Here is a 13008-nt window from a genome sequence, read left to right on the forward strand (position 1 = left end):
ACTGAAAGTGAGCCATCTCATTTTTATAACCAGTACTTGATGCAAACTCATGATGAATGCTTTAATTCCATTGCAATATCACGTACTGACCAACAAAAACCAAATTTAATCACGTATAATTTGTAGAAGATTAAATAATTTGAATGTGGATAAGTGCGCGAGTGAAAATGTAGGTACTTGTTTCTAAAAAGGGCAAATTGATAATAAACACCTTATACGTTAAGGCCTGCCTGGTTTCAGTTAAATAATATATATTTGGGGCATTCTGTACAGAAGTGAGACCCCCCCTCGACAAAAATTGGTGAGGCGTCTCGAAGCTTATGAGGGCTTAAAATTTAGCTCAAGACCTCTATTTTCAAATGCCGTGTGGCGATCGTGAATAATCCAATATGGTGGACCAATATGGTCACCAAAAGCAAGTGGGAGTATCCTAAAAATCAGGTTTTTTTATTATTCAGCTCTGGAAAGCTTTTTAAAGACGGGTAAAAAGATCAGATACATTTTGATATCATCACTAGACAATTTTATGGATCGAACTACAGTTACAAACATGTTTAACCACAGATAACAATAAAAAAATAACTAATAAGTGAAGAAAATGTGATATCAGCTACCAAGGTCACCTTAGAGATATGATGACGAATTATTTTCGTGCAATTAAGATATATTAACTTTATTTCTCCTCCCCCTATGACTACAAATGCGATTCAACAACCCTAACCTCAAATAAGTGACGCACAAAGCTGTTTTATGTTGTAATAAGGCTTCTAGCACAGTTTAAAGAAGGAAAGAAGAGTTTTTTGGTGCCATATACATTCCTGAGTGACGTGAAGACCAAGGCTTGAGCTGAAAACCCGATGCATCGTTCCTAACCTCAAAAAAAAGAACAGAGAAGCTGTTTTGACGTTGTAATGAGCGTGTCAACACGTTTTGAAGATCGGAAAAAGAGTTTTTTTAGCGCTATTTTTATCTCTGAAAAACATGAAGACCAACGCTTGAGCTTGAAACCCGATGCATTGTCCCTAACCTCAAAAAAGTGACCTGTTGTATTCTGCTCAGTATCTTCTCGATAGTCTTGGATGCAAAGGAGCAAGTAATTTCCATTCACTTTTTGCAGATGGACGACAATATATCGAAAGACGCCTCTCAATACAATTAATGAGCCCTTACAACAAAACTGTTCAAAATTAATCATGAAGTTATATTATGAAGTTTGATTGCTTGATCGACTGCTTAAAAAACGACACTACTCACAAGTTATACACGTGAATGTGATAACAAATTTATCGTGCTCTTTACGTACAAATATTTTTGGTACTGATAATGAGTAACATTACTTGTACTGTCCTTATTAAAAGAAGTATGAAAAAGATTAGGAAACAAGAAGTTTGTTTTTCTTATGTAAATTAAATACGTTTGTCAAAAAAAAGTTTAAATGCTCATCATACTGACAGTTTCATCATTGTTTATACACACTACTGCAACGGCAACCTATATTTTAAAACACTTTGTAATGTGAAAAATTTGCAAATAGAGTAGTAAGTAAGAAATAATTTAAAGAAAGATTATTTAAAGAGTCTATATTTTTTATGTTACTTAAAAAATGTACAGCAATCTTTAGATATGATGAATGAATAGAAAATATCTATCTTACTATTAATTATTAAAACAACAGCAATGTAGTTTGAATGTTCTATTTTGACTGACCTTATTATAGAATTCTAATTCATGTTATGCCTAACTTTGAACATACAAATTTTTTTTTTTTTTTTAATATTAAAGTGCTCTACGTCCGGCTCCTTTTAATAAGGGCACTACTATGGGCACTTAGCACTTTGGAGAAGGAAGGGAAGACGGATGGGAGGCCTCCCACTACTGGTGGTGGGCATTGCGTGGTGAAGAAGCACATGTGAAAAATCACAGAGGTACTTGCCCGATAAGTCGCACTGGCCGGGAATCGAGCCACGGTCTCCCGCGTGCCAATCCACGACCTAGCCGACTGAGCCACCACGCGCTCTATTAAACATACAAATAAATTTGTGTCATATACGACTAGGTGAGAATCTTAAAAGTGCACTTAAATAAAAAAAAATTTAATATCTGTTTCGCATATATAGACATTTCTAAAACAGTAAATACCCAGAGTTATTTAAGCATTTTATGATCCTACTTAATATTCGAGTTTTACAGCTAGTGAATGGTATTGAACAAAAATAACAAAACATTACACTGGTATTGAAAACTATTGATAAAATGAATGAGGTTAGAAACTTGGAACTATTAACACCTGAAGTGTTTGCATTTACTCTCACTCAAATGCAATGTAAGGAAAATACGCAAAACAAAATAAAAATGAATCTACCTTTTTTTGTAATTTTTTTGATACTAAAATTTCTCTGATTTGATAATCAATAAATACTAAAAAAAATACAGCTTTTTCGCATTTTATACTCAATTGTTTAAAATAATGACTACTCGCTTAATTGGGTGTTGCTGAATACGCAATTGACCAAATACAAAGAAAATGGCCTTCCTGGTGCTTTAAAATTGAGAAATAGACAAGTGTTAATACTTCTCGCTTGATTCAGTGGATCTGCGTACACGAGGCGCCGTATCTATGCGGTTGGATCCTGCATAAGTTAACCAACAGATAACACAATTAATCTCACTGGATTATTTAATTTGTGAATCTTAGCTAAATCATAATAACTAACAAATTAATTGTTATTTTTTATTCCAAGAAACTTTTCATTGTTGACAAATAAATTTTTAAAATAATGTATGTGGCAAGCGCATTCAATTTACGTTGTTTGTTATTTCAGAGATTGCTCGTGATTTTTTAACAAATATTAATGTGATAAATACTGTCATCCACTATTTTATTAGTGTTAGTATCCTTGTATAAAATTACAAATACTTTTCATTTACTCACACTTGTAATCAATATATCATTATCTTCTTTGAAAAACTGTTACTATTTATCTCCTTCCCACATATTGTATGTATGCACATGTATACTAGTAGGGCTCTATCCCTGTCAAATTCGCGCACCATCTTCCAGCATTATTATCTAGCCTATGCTTTATTAGGTTACAAAAATGCATTTAAACAAAAAATTTATTTGTTCAATGGTATACAGTTCTTGTTCAAAAGACGTGCAATGATTACAAACTATTTGCATGTATCTCTTGTTTTCTAACTTTTCTCGATCCCGATATTCTTTCCGTGATAATATTAGGAGCATGCTTTAATCCTGTCTTCCTCATACATTGAACAGTACACTTGGCTAAAAGAATTATCTTTCCTTAAAAAATTTTTGATTGGAATTACTTAACAGTCTTCAAATAAACTTATTGCCTGAAGCCTTATAAATGTGTTTTTAATTTCTCAACTTTTGAAAAAAAAAAATTTTTTAATTTTTTAATACGCTTTTCGAAATACAAATAATTTGAAGACTAGTTTCATAAACATACATACATTTAACTGCACAATGAATGTTAATCAATTTAGTTGACTTGTTTTGTAACTTGCCTCATAACAATGAGCCTCCATTACAGGACAATACGTGCACGGTTTGCATTATTATGTAATTAGGTGTTACTTTATTTTAAGTATCCTTGACAATCGTATTAAACACAGACTCACAAGAAATTAAAATTTTTCACATTGTTTATCACCCAAAAAAAAAAAAAAAAGCTGAGTACATCAAGAACCTAATACTTACTAATAAATTAAAATACAATGGATATACATCTATTTGTAATTTTACTTTTTATCATATAAATACATTATTTTTTACTGATTTGTACCTATTTCTGTAATTTTAGATAGTCATATTTTGGTTGGTTTTAAAGTAGTCTGTTTTTTCAAGAACGTAATATTCAAAACAATTAATCATGTATTAGAAAAAAAGATACAACTTAGGCTTATTCTTCATAAAGCCCACTTTCAGCTGATATTTGGATAAGTTATTTATTCACTCCTTTATCTGCAATTGCTTCACATGCCCATAAAGTGTTTGAAAACATATTTTGTCGTTGCAGTAGCGTGTGCAAACAATGATGAAGCCGACAGTATGATTCACATTTAACCTTTTTTTGACGAACGTATTCACAATTTTTTATTTTCTGATCTTCTTGGATACTACTTTCAATTATAATAATATAGGTAATATTACTAATAGTCAGTACCAACAAGATAAGTCCGTAAAAAGTACGATTAATTTTTTATTACATTCACGTGCATCTCATAAGACAAGTATCGTTTTTTTGAACAGTTAACTAAGCAATCTAACTTCTTAATTTTTTTTTTTGGTCTTGGTTATCTTATAGGCTCTTAATTTAACAAGGTAATTCGATGATAAGTACGAGTACGTAGGAGTACGATGGATTTTGCGTGATACTCCCCCTTTACCCTACCCCCTATGACGTACTTTCAGTTTCCTGTACACCACACAAGATCACCACACCATATCCTACTTTTTTAATTTTGTAAATTTTATTCCTTTTTCTTTAACAATTGGAAAAAAAGAAACACAGTTTCCAAAGTTATTTGAACCCCCAACTTCCTGCGCACTAGCTGAGGCCCTTACACATTATATTATAAGTGATCCTGACAGGGAACTCGATTCCTTATCGTTATGATGTGGCTAATTACTTATTTCTTGTATCTATTCTTATTTACCGTATATTTCTTTAATTGGTTTTATTATAAATGACCTTAATGAATAATTTATGTTATAAACTGAATTTGTTTAGTTCAAAGTTTTTTTGGAAACTTAATAATTAGTACATTTTAGCAGAGCTACTTTAGTATACTTTGAAGGATGTTTGTTTACTTATTATGAATTTGTTACTGTTACAATAAATAAATAATTGTTCATACAATTTTTGCATACTTTTTCAAAATTTTTTAAAATTACAAAAAAATGTGTTGTACTGTATGGATACTGTTCTGTATTTTCATTGCGTTTTATTCTTTTAAAAGTTTTTTTCTCGTTGATGTTATTCTTTGCCTTAAGTTAAGAGTAGTGAGAAAAGCTCAAATATATGCAGCAACGCTGGCAGTTGTTTTTTACGTGTGGATATACTCACATATAAGCTTTTACGCATACTTGATCCTTTCGTTCTAAATTAATTGAAGAACCAAAATGTGAGTCTATTGAAAAATTTAATACGTTTATCTAAAAGCAACCTTTAATGACAATAGGAGTTGGGAGGGTTTTACGGATCATATAAATGCAGATTAACTCGATTTTTCTGTAGTGTTACGTATTAAATTGCGCTTTTTCAAAATCCACCATATTAAAAAATGGGACAGTTAAAAGAATCTGGAGTCTTTTTAGAGATTTTTCATGCCTTTTCGAATATTTATTTGACGTGAATATAACATGTCCAACGAACCTGTATGATAAACGTCTTAAGGTGGTTCTTCACCTAACCCATTTACTTAAACTTACAGAGAAACTTGGAGGGATTGTTATGAAAGTTATAAGACATCTTCTCTTAAAATTTGAAGTCCCTTTATCAGGCAAATTTTTGAAAACAAGTCAGTCAAAAAATGCACTTTTAACATGTATTCTTATGTAGGTTACTTTTCCATACTACGATATCATGTAATATCTCGCAAAGTAGACTTAAGATCGTAATAGAAAAAGTTTGTAGTGAAAGAAGAACTTTTCAGCTTTCTAATAATATAACAAAAGTATGGGCTAATTAGAGAAATAGTATACAATATTTAATCGTAAACGTAATCAGTTATCGATCATGCAGAAATCGGTGGCAACGTCTGCTTGAGTAGGAGCGTACATGCCATTTTCAGAACCTTGCGTCAAAAAAAAATTTTTTCATAACTCTTACACTGACTTTATTAGCACGTTTATTTGTATGTAAATGCAATGATATTATAGTCAAGTGCCAGTACAACATATTTTATGTTGCAAATAATACGCTAATCAATAATTAAAAAACCACAGGGTCCCGTGTCGCTTTGATACGGCACCATCGTGAAGAACCACCTTAAAGGGACAGTCACTGGCATGTAATATTACCCTATTGGAAAAAAGCACTGCAGCAAAGTTCTTCTAATTTTTAAAGATAAATTTTTATTTTTGGTATTTTATGTATTACAGATGTGAAGGTGGCGTTACAGATAAAGTCAGCGTAGACGGTAAGAGATGTTTTTATATCATCGAAAAATTTGATAAAAGTGCACAGTCTTGTACTGGCTAGCATTTATATTATTTTTGTTGTATTGAACCGTAATATAATGTTTGTGATTCTTAATTCATTGAACATTAAAATATTAATTGAAACTATACCCAAATAATGTAGGTATACACATTTCCACTATAATTGCACCATCACGTACACAACATTGTTTCAGAAAGGGTATTTTTATACTCATAATTATATTGTTTGCCATATTATTTTATGGTAGTTTAACTTTATACTTGGGTATTTAATTAATTTATTAACATCAGCAATGCTTATTTTGAAGAAAATTGTTCTCTATACAATATGAGTTGTAAACATGATTTAAACAAAGCTGTAAAAGTAGATTTGTTGTAGGAATTTATTATGGTACTTCTTACTAAGGTTGATGTATAACGTGCATATGAGGTAGCACTTACAAGTTTATGAACTTATTCAATTAGTTAAAGTGACATTGAGGTTGATATTGCAGCACCTTTATCAGTGGAGTTAAGAGCCATTGATTTCTATGAGTACTTGGGTGAGTGGCTACTTATGTCTCACGATCACTTTAAGCTATAGATTCTTCTATTTGACAAGCTGTATCTACTGTGCTTTCGTAAAATCAGCAGAACTTATGCAGTATTTAGCTCTACTGTGTATGTATAGATACCCAGTATGGACCTTCACACTTAACTAATTTTTCTCTATTTTTTTTCTATACTTTTGTACGTTAGTCCCAATATGAAATATGAAGTCTCACAAAGTAAAGTATGTACGATACTCCAGTATGTTAAAATATATGTGAATCTGGGTGTACATCATAGCTGGTTAAGTTTAATAGACATTTTTTGTCTGCTGTATACTGTATACAAAAGCATTGTGTTGTTTACGACTAGCCGTATCCTTTTACTACTATTACTTGATGTTTTATTCGTAGTCAGCAGTCAGAGCTATGTTTGAATGCTGCTAACTGAAGCTCTTAACGACTAGCTTGGAGGAACAGTAATTAGCTGCAGCTAGCGGCATGTCAATCCAAAGCTTTTTAATTAACAAGTGTATAATCAAACTATGTGTAGACTATGCATGAAGCTTTAAACATAGTTTATACAATTAGAGCTTTCTTTTTAGAACGAAGTTCTTTATGTCGCGTTACTTGGGGGGCTGGAATTTTAAAACCGACAGATTTTTTTTTTTTTTGAATCAGAAATCTCTTCCTCTCAAGTTTTTCCCCTCACCCCGTCCCCCCTCACAAAGTGTTCTCTACACACTTCCCCTCTCCTAACTATATATGTATATCTATCAAGCGTGCCGTGTTACTCTTCTGCATACCTTTACCCACCAACTTACCTCACACTCCCAAGCAATTAATTTTTTAACAAATTTTAATTTCATTTTCCCACAGTAATTTTTCTTTCACTTTGAATTTTTTTTTCTTTTACAATTCTAAAAAAAAAAAAAAAAAAAAAAAAAAACATTTTCCAATAAAGAGATTTGAACCCTCGACCTCCTGCATGTGAGTCCTGTACCTTACCCACTCTGCTACGAGCGCTGCCGACTATGGAAACTCGGTTTCTTGTACTTATCGTGCGGTTCATAACTATAATATTCCATTTTTATATGCATTCACTGATACTACATTTAATTCATGATAAATTGTGTATTTGTGTTCAAAAAAACATATGGTTATGTAGATTAAACATAATAAGATGCGTTATTACGCATGAAATATTTGTATTTCATGTATTTGATGCATAAAATACCGACCAATTTTTATTAAACCTGAGGTTTTTGTTGGCATTACAGTAATGCTAATAATTACTGTTATAAATAAATTATTTTATAAATAAATTATTAAAATAAACATATACGATAGAGTTGCACAACGTATCAATGGTTTTTAAGATTTTGAATTCGACTAACTAATTATGTTACAATGTCACATAATTATATAAATTAAAAAAAAAAAAAAAAAGGGAATGAAAAAAAAAAGATTAAATATGAAAATAAGAAAGAAATTAAATAAAGGAAAAACAAAAAAATGAAAAAAAATGTAATAAAATGAAATATAAAAAAGAAAAAAAAACAAGAAATGGAAAAAAAAAATAAAACAAGAAATAAAGAAAAAAATGAAAAAAAATGTAATGAAATAAAATATAAAAAAAAAACAACAAGAAATACAAAAAAAAATAAAACAAGAAATAAAGAAAAAAAAAAGAAATAAAAAAAAAAAAAAAAATGAAATACAAAAAAAACAACTAACCAGGGGGGATAAATGGGTCATGGGACCCACGGTAAGAACGAATTTCTTTAAACATGAGATGAGTATAGACACAATTTCTCAGGTAACAAGAGGGTCGCCAGACCCACAGGAAGAACGAAGCTCTGTAAACGTTAGTACTGCATTCATGTTGTTTACTAAAACAAACACTTGAAAAACGAATAAAAAAAAATAAAAAAATAAAATAGTTTACTACTCACGATGGTTGAACTTCGTGAGTACTGTATTTGCACGACGTTCTCACGAAGTTCAACCATCGTGAGTAGTAAACTATTTTATTTTTTTATTTTTTTTTATTCGTTTTTCAAGTGTTTGTTTTAGTAAACAACATGAATGCAGTACTAACGTTTACAGAGCTTCGTTCTTCCTGTGGGTCTGGCGACCCTCTTGTTACCTGAGAAATTGTGTCTATACTCATCTCATGTTTAAAGAACTTCGTTCTTACCGTGGGTCCCATGACCCATTTATCCCCCCTGGTTAGTTGTTTTTTTTGTATTTCATTTTTTTTTTTTTTTTTATTTCTTTTTTTTTTCTTTATTTCTTGTTTTATTTTTTTTTGTATTTCTTGTTGTTTTTTTTTTATATTTTATTTCATTACATTTTTTTTCATTTTTTTCTTTATTTCTTGTTTTATTTTTTTTTTCCATTTCTTGTTTTTTTTTCTTTTTTATATTTCATTTTATTACATTTTTTTTCATTTTTTTGTATTTCCTTTATTTAATTTCTTTCTTATTTTCATATTTAATTTTTTTTTTTTCATTCCCTTTTTTTTTTTTTTTTTTAATTTATATAATTATGTGACATTGTAACATAATTAGTTAGTCGAATTCAAAATCTTAAAAACCATTGATACGTTGTGCAACTCTATCGTGTATGTTTATTTTAATAATTTATTTATAAAATAATTTATTTATAACAGTAATTATTAGCATTACTGTAATGCCAACAAAAACCTCAGGTTTAATAAAAATTGGTCGGTATTTTATGCATCAAATACATGAAATACAAATATTTCATGCGTAATTTTAAAAAAGCATGAAAAATTTTTAACTCCACATGTGCTAGCAAGGACACCTGAAAACATGGTCATCAAGCATGCAAACTACGCAAAATGCATGCTTACTAGTACTAACTCCTCTTAGGGTAGTGGTAAGGAAATAGTCTACTAGGTCACTGCAAGATACCAGATATGGAATGACGCTTGCAAAAGCAGAATATTTGCTGTGCTATGAGTCCCATCTATTAGGTTTTTGACTAATTATTAAGCCATCCTCATAAATGAGATTAATTTTTATTATTATGAACATAAGTTATATGCTTTAGTAGTACGTAAACTATGGGGCTTTAAACCCCGGCACTGCTTGATTGCGGAATCTTACTCCTGAGCTAAAACGGATCACTTTTATTTGTCTTCTTTGCAGTTCACAGCCACGTGAGGTCTTTCTTGTCAGTTTGTGGAGTAATTGGTGCATTCTTCAAGAAAAATATTTTTTTCAGTTAGTTCATTACTAGCTTCTCTTGTCCGTTATTGTAATATTAAGCGGCTTGTGTGGGTCCACTGCTATCCTTGTCTTGACAGTCCACTTGTACAGTTGTTTTTTGCTGATCAGATTTATAAGGGACGTGATAATTTTTTAGTAGCGTGGTACGTACTCGCAAAGCCATTTTCCTGTACCAAAAAAATTTTGTGGTTACCTTTGAGTTTCTGGATCTCACTACACAGCGTTCGTGGTCATAGTTATTTGGTGCTTAAGGTTAGTTAATTTCGATATTCTAAAGACACATTATTTGATAGCTACCGTGAACCCATAGATTCTTAACCTCTTTAAAGTAAGAGCTAGATGTTGTAAGTGTTCCGCTGTTTTGTTAAAGTATACGATAGTGTCATCTATGTAAATGAGGCAAAAGCTTTCAATAGATTTTTTAAGAATTTTCCTCTTAACTTATTAAGCACTGTTATAGAGTATATTTGTAGAGTTGCAATTGCCAGAGTGAATGTCCGAGGCAGTTTAATACACTATATTCAAAGTCATAAAAGTCTACCCATAGCCACTTTTAAGGTGAAGCTTAGAAAAATAGACTGTAGCATCGGTATTCATTACCGTATGATGTATGTAGGGTACGCATGATAATGTTCTTATGGTGATAGAATTGAGTCAGCCATAGTGTACACATAACGATTATATGATTGTGTCTCTGCCAGAAAAAAGTAAGGGATGAACTGAATTGTCAGTTAATGCTTGAAAGACAAGTGAAGCCACTTCCTGATGACTAAGTCCAACCACGATCGGTTGGTGGGACCATTAAGTGATTTTAATTACCACCGTCTGTCTAGAGCAACTATGTCCTCAATTAACCACTTAATTATCGATATTTCAGTTACTCTGGTTCTTTTTGTTAATATGGTTGAGGATCGAGTCAGATTTTTTCTACGGGTCTATAAAAGATTCTCTTCATTTATTCATAGTTGGACAGCTATGGTAAAGAAATTAAGGTAGCTTTTTATCTAGAACAATTACCAAAAAGAACAATGGAAGAAAAATTACAAGCAATGAAGAAAAAAATTTTGCAGAAATACCGAGAGATGGTGCGTGAAGTAAAAGAGGACATAGCAATAGAAATTATACAAAAAATAATGTCAGTAAAACCAAAAAAAAAAAAAAAATCAATGCTATGATAATCATACAAAAATAGTTAGACAACTTTTTTCATAATATAACTTTGGCCGTGTTCTCAATACTTTTAGAGTTGTCAAATTTTGATTAAATTAAAGAAGCCAACAAGATTTAACTTACTGCTAATTCAGGTGGTATAGAGCATTTCTTTGAGTCACGCTGATACTTTACAAAATTTAATAAAGAAAGTGTAGGTGCAAGCAAATGTGCTAACAGAGACAACACTGTGGACTTGAAAACTGGAAAAAATGAGAATATTTTTAAGTATAATAAGGAAAGTATAACAAAACTTGCCCTATGGGCATATCTATCCTTTGAGATAGTAAGCCAATTAATATTTACAAAGTAATTTTAAGGGAGTTGAATCGTTTCTGTTGCAGGAGGGGGGGTTAAGGGAAGCCCACGTAGGCGAAAAAGGTGCCATGACAACGTCTGGAGTACTAACCAATTCCAAAAACTTTTGCTCTCTGGATTACAAAAAGTGCATTTGTGTTTAAATAGGAAGTACTTATTAGTATTTTAATAATATGTTTTTAGCAATGACAGAATATTTTTCATGGTACATAGTTTCTTGTAATATAATTTTTTTATGGAAGATGAAAAATAGGAGTCAATGGCATAGTCAATCTGATTTTCTTTAAATAAGATTGTGCTATGAATTTTTGTAATTAAAAATTTCAATAATAAAGTATCAATATAAAAAGTCTCATGAAGTTATGTACTAAGTTTTGGATCACAATTTTTAGAAGAACGGCTTGTTAAAATGAAAAGCCATCGTGCTACATAAAAAGTCGAGCTGATGGCTGACAGTGAAAACACTGAGTATAGTGTGACCTTCTTTCTGGCACAAATGTAGCATACGAGCTGGAAACGAATTTTTTTTTCATTTGTGCAAATATCTTTATAACTGCAGACGTGATACTGTGAAAACTTTGCACGTATATAAATGGAGTTGTCATAAAAAAAATATTAGTTTCTTAAAGCATTGTCATCACAAGTGTCCTAAGTTATTTCTAATACTTTTTCAAAAATGTAAACTTGACCCCATGTTAAAGATGATGAAAAAAGAAAAATTCATGAATTTTTTCTTGAAATGTGTAGACCAGTGTTGCGATATACCCAAGACTTCTCTTGGGTGCTCTCGGCTAGTAGCGCAAGCGCAGAAGAACCATGCTCTCTCTCTCTCACCAGACAGGTAGGAGAAGGGGAGCCCCCTACCTAGTCTTCAACTTAAGCTCCGCCCACTTCTCACGACTTAAATATTACTTTTGACTCTAGGTCCCTATGGTTCTCGATGGTCGAGTGGGCTAGCTGTTTTGCCAACGCATGACTCGTAGTCGGGTAATCTTCGATTCCCGACTATGACACTTTTTTTTTCTTTTTTAATATTATTATTATTATTATTATTATTATTATTATTATTATTATAATTATTTTATCAATATTATTAATATGAAACATCAGGAATATGATTAAATGTGCAATAAAAATACTAAAATTAGGAGATAGTATTTCCTCACCACCTTGCGGTAAGTATCGGGGCGCGTTTTCTTTTTTGAAAGAAAAAATTAAGAAATAATTTCATTACTAAGAAAGGAGTGATGAGGCTACGACTCAAACGAAAAATAGGTTGAAAAAATTTAGTAATTATAAAAAAGATTTATTAATTTATGAGCAATTTTTCTGAGTAAACTAATTATACGAAAAAAATAAAATACGTTAAATAAACTGGACTAATGAAAAAAATATCAATTATAACTGTAATTTTTTCTTTTAGTGGTATCCCCTATAGGCCTATTCCACTAATAATGATGTCTGAATCGATATCTTAAAAAAGCAATTAATTTAAAAAAAAACGAGA

Source organism: Copidosoma floridanum, unplaced genomic scaffold (genome assembly GCF_036245765.1).
Source record: "Copidosoma floridanum isolate Cflo_tuat_1 unplaced genomic scaffold, Cflo_Japanese_pri ptg000016l, whole genome shotgun sequence".
In the NCBI taxonomy this organism is placed as follows: domain Eukaryota; kingdom Metazoa; phylum Arthropoda; class Insecta; order Hymenoptera; family Encyrtidae; genus Copidosoma; species Copidosoma floridanum.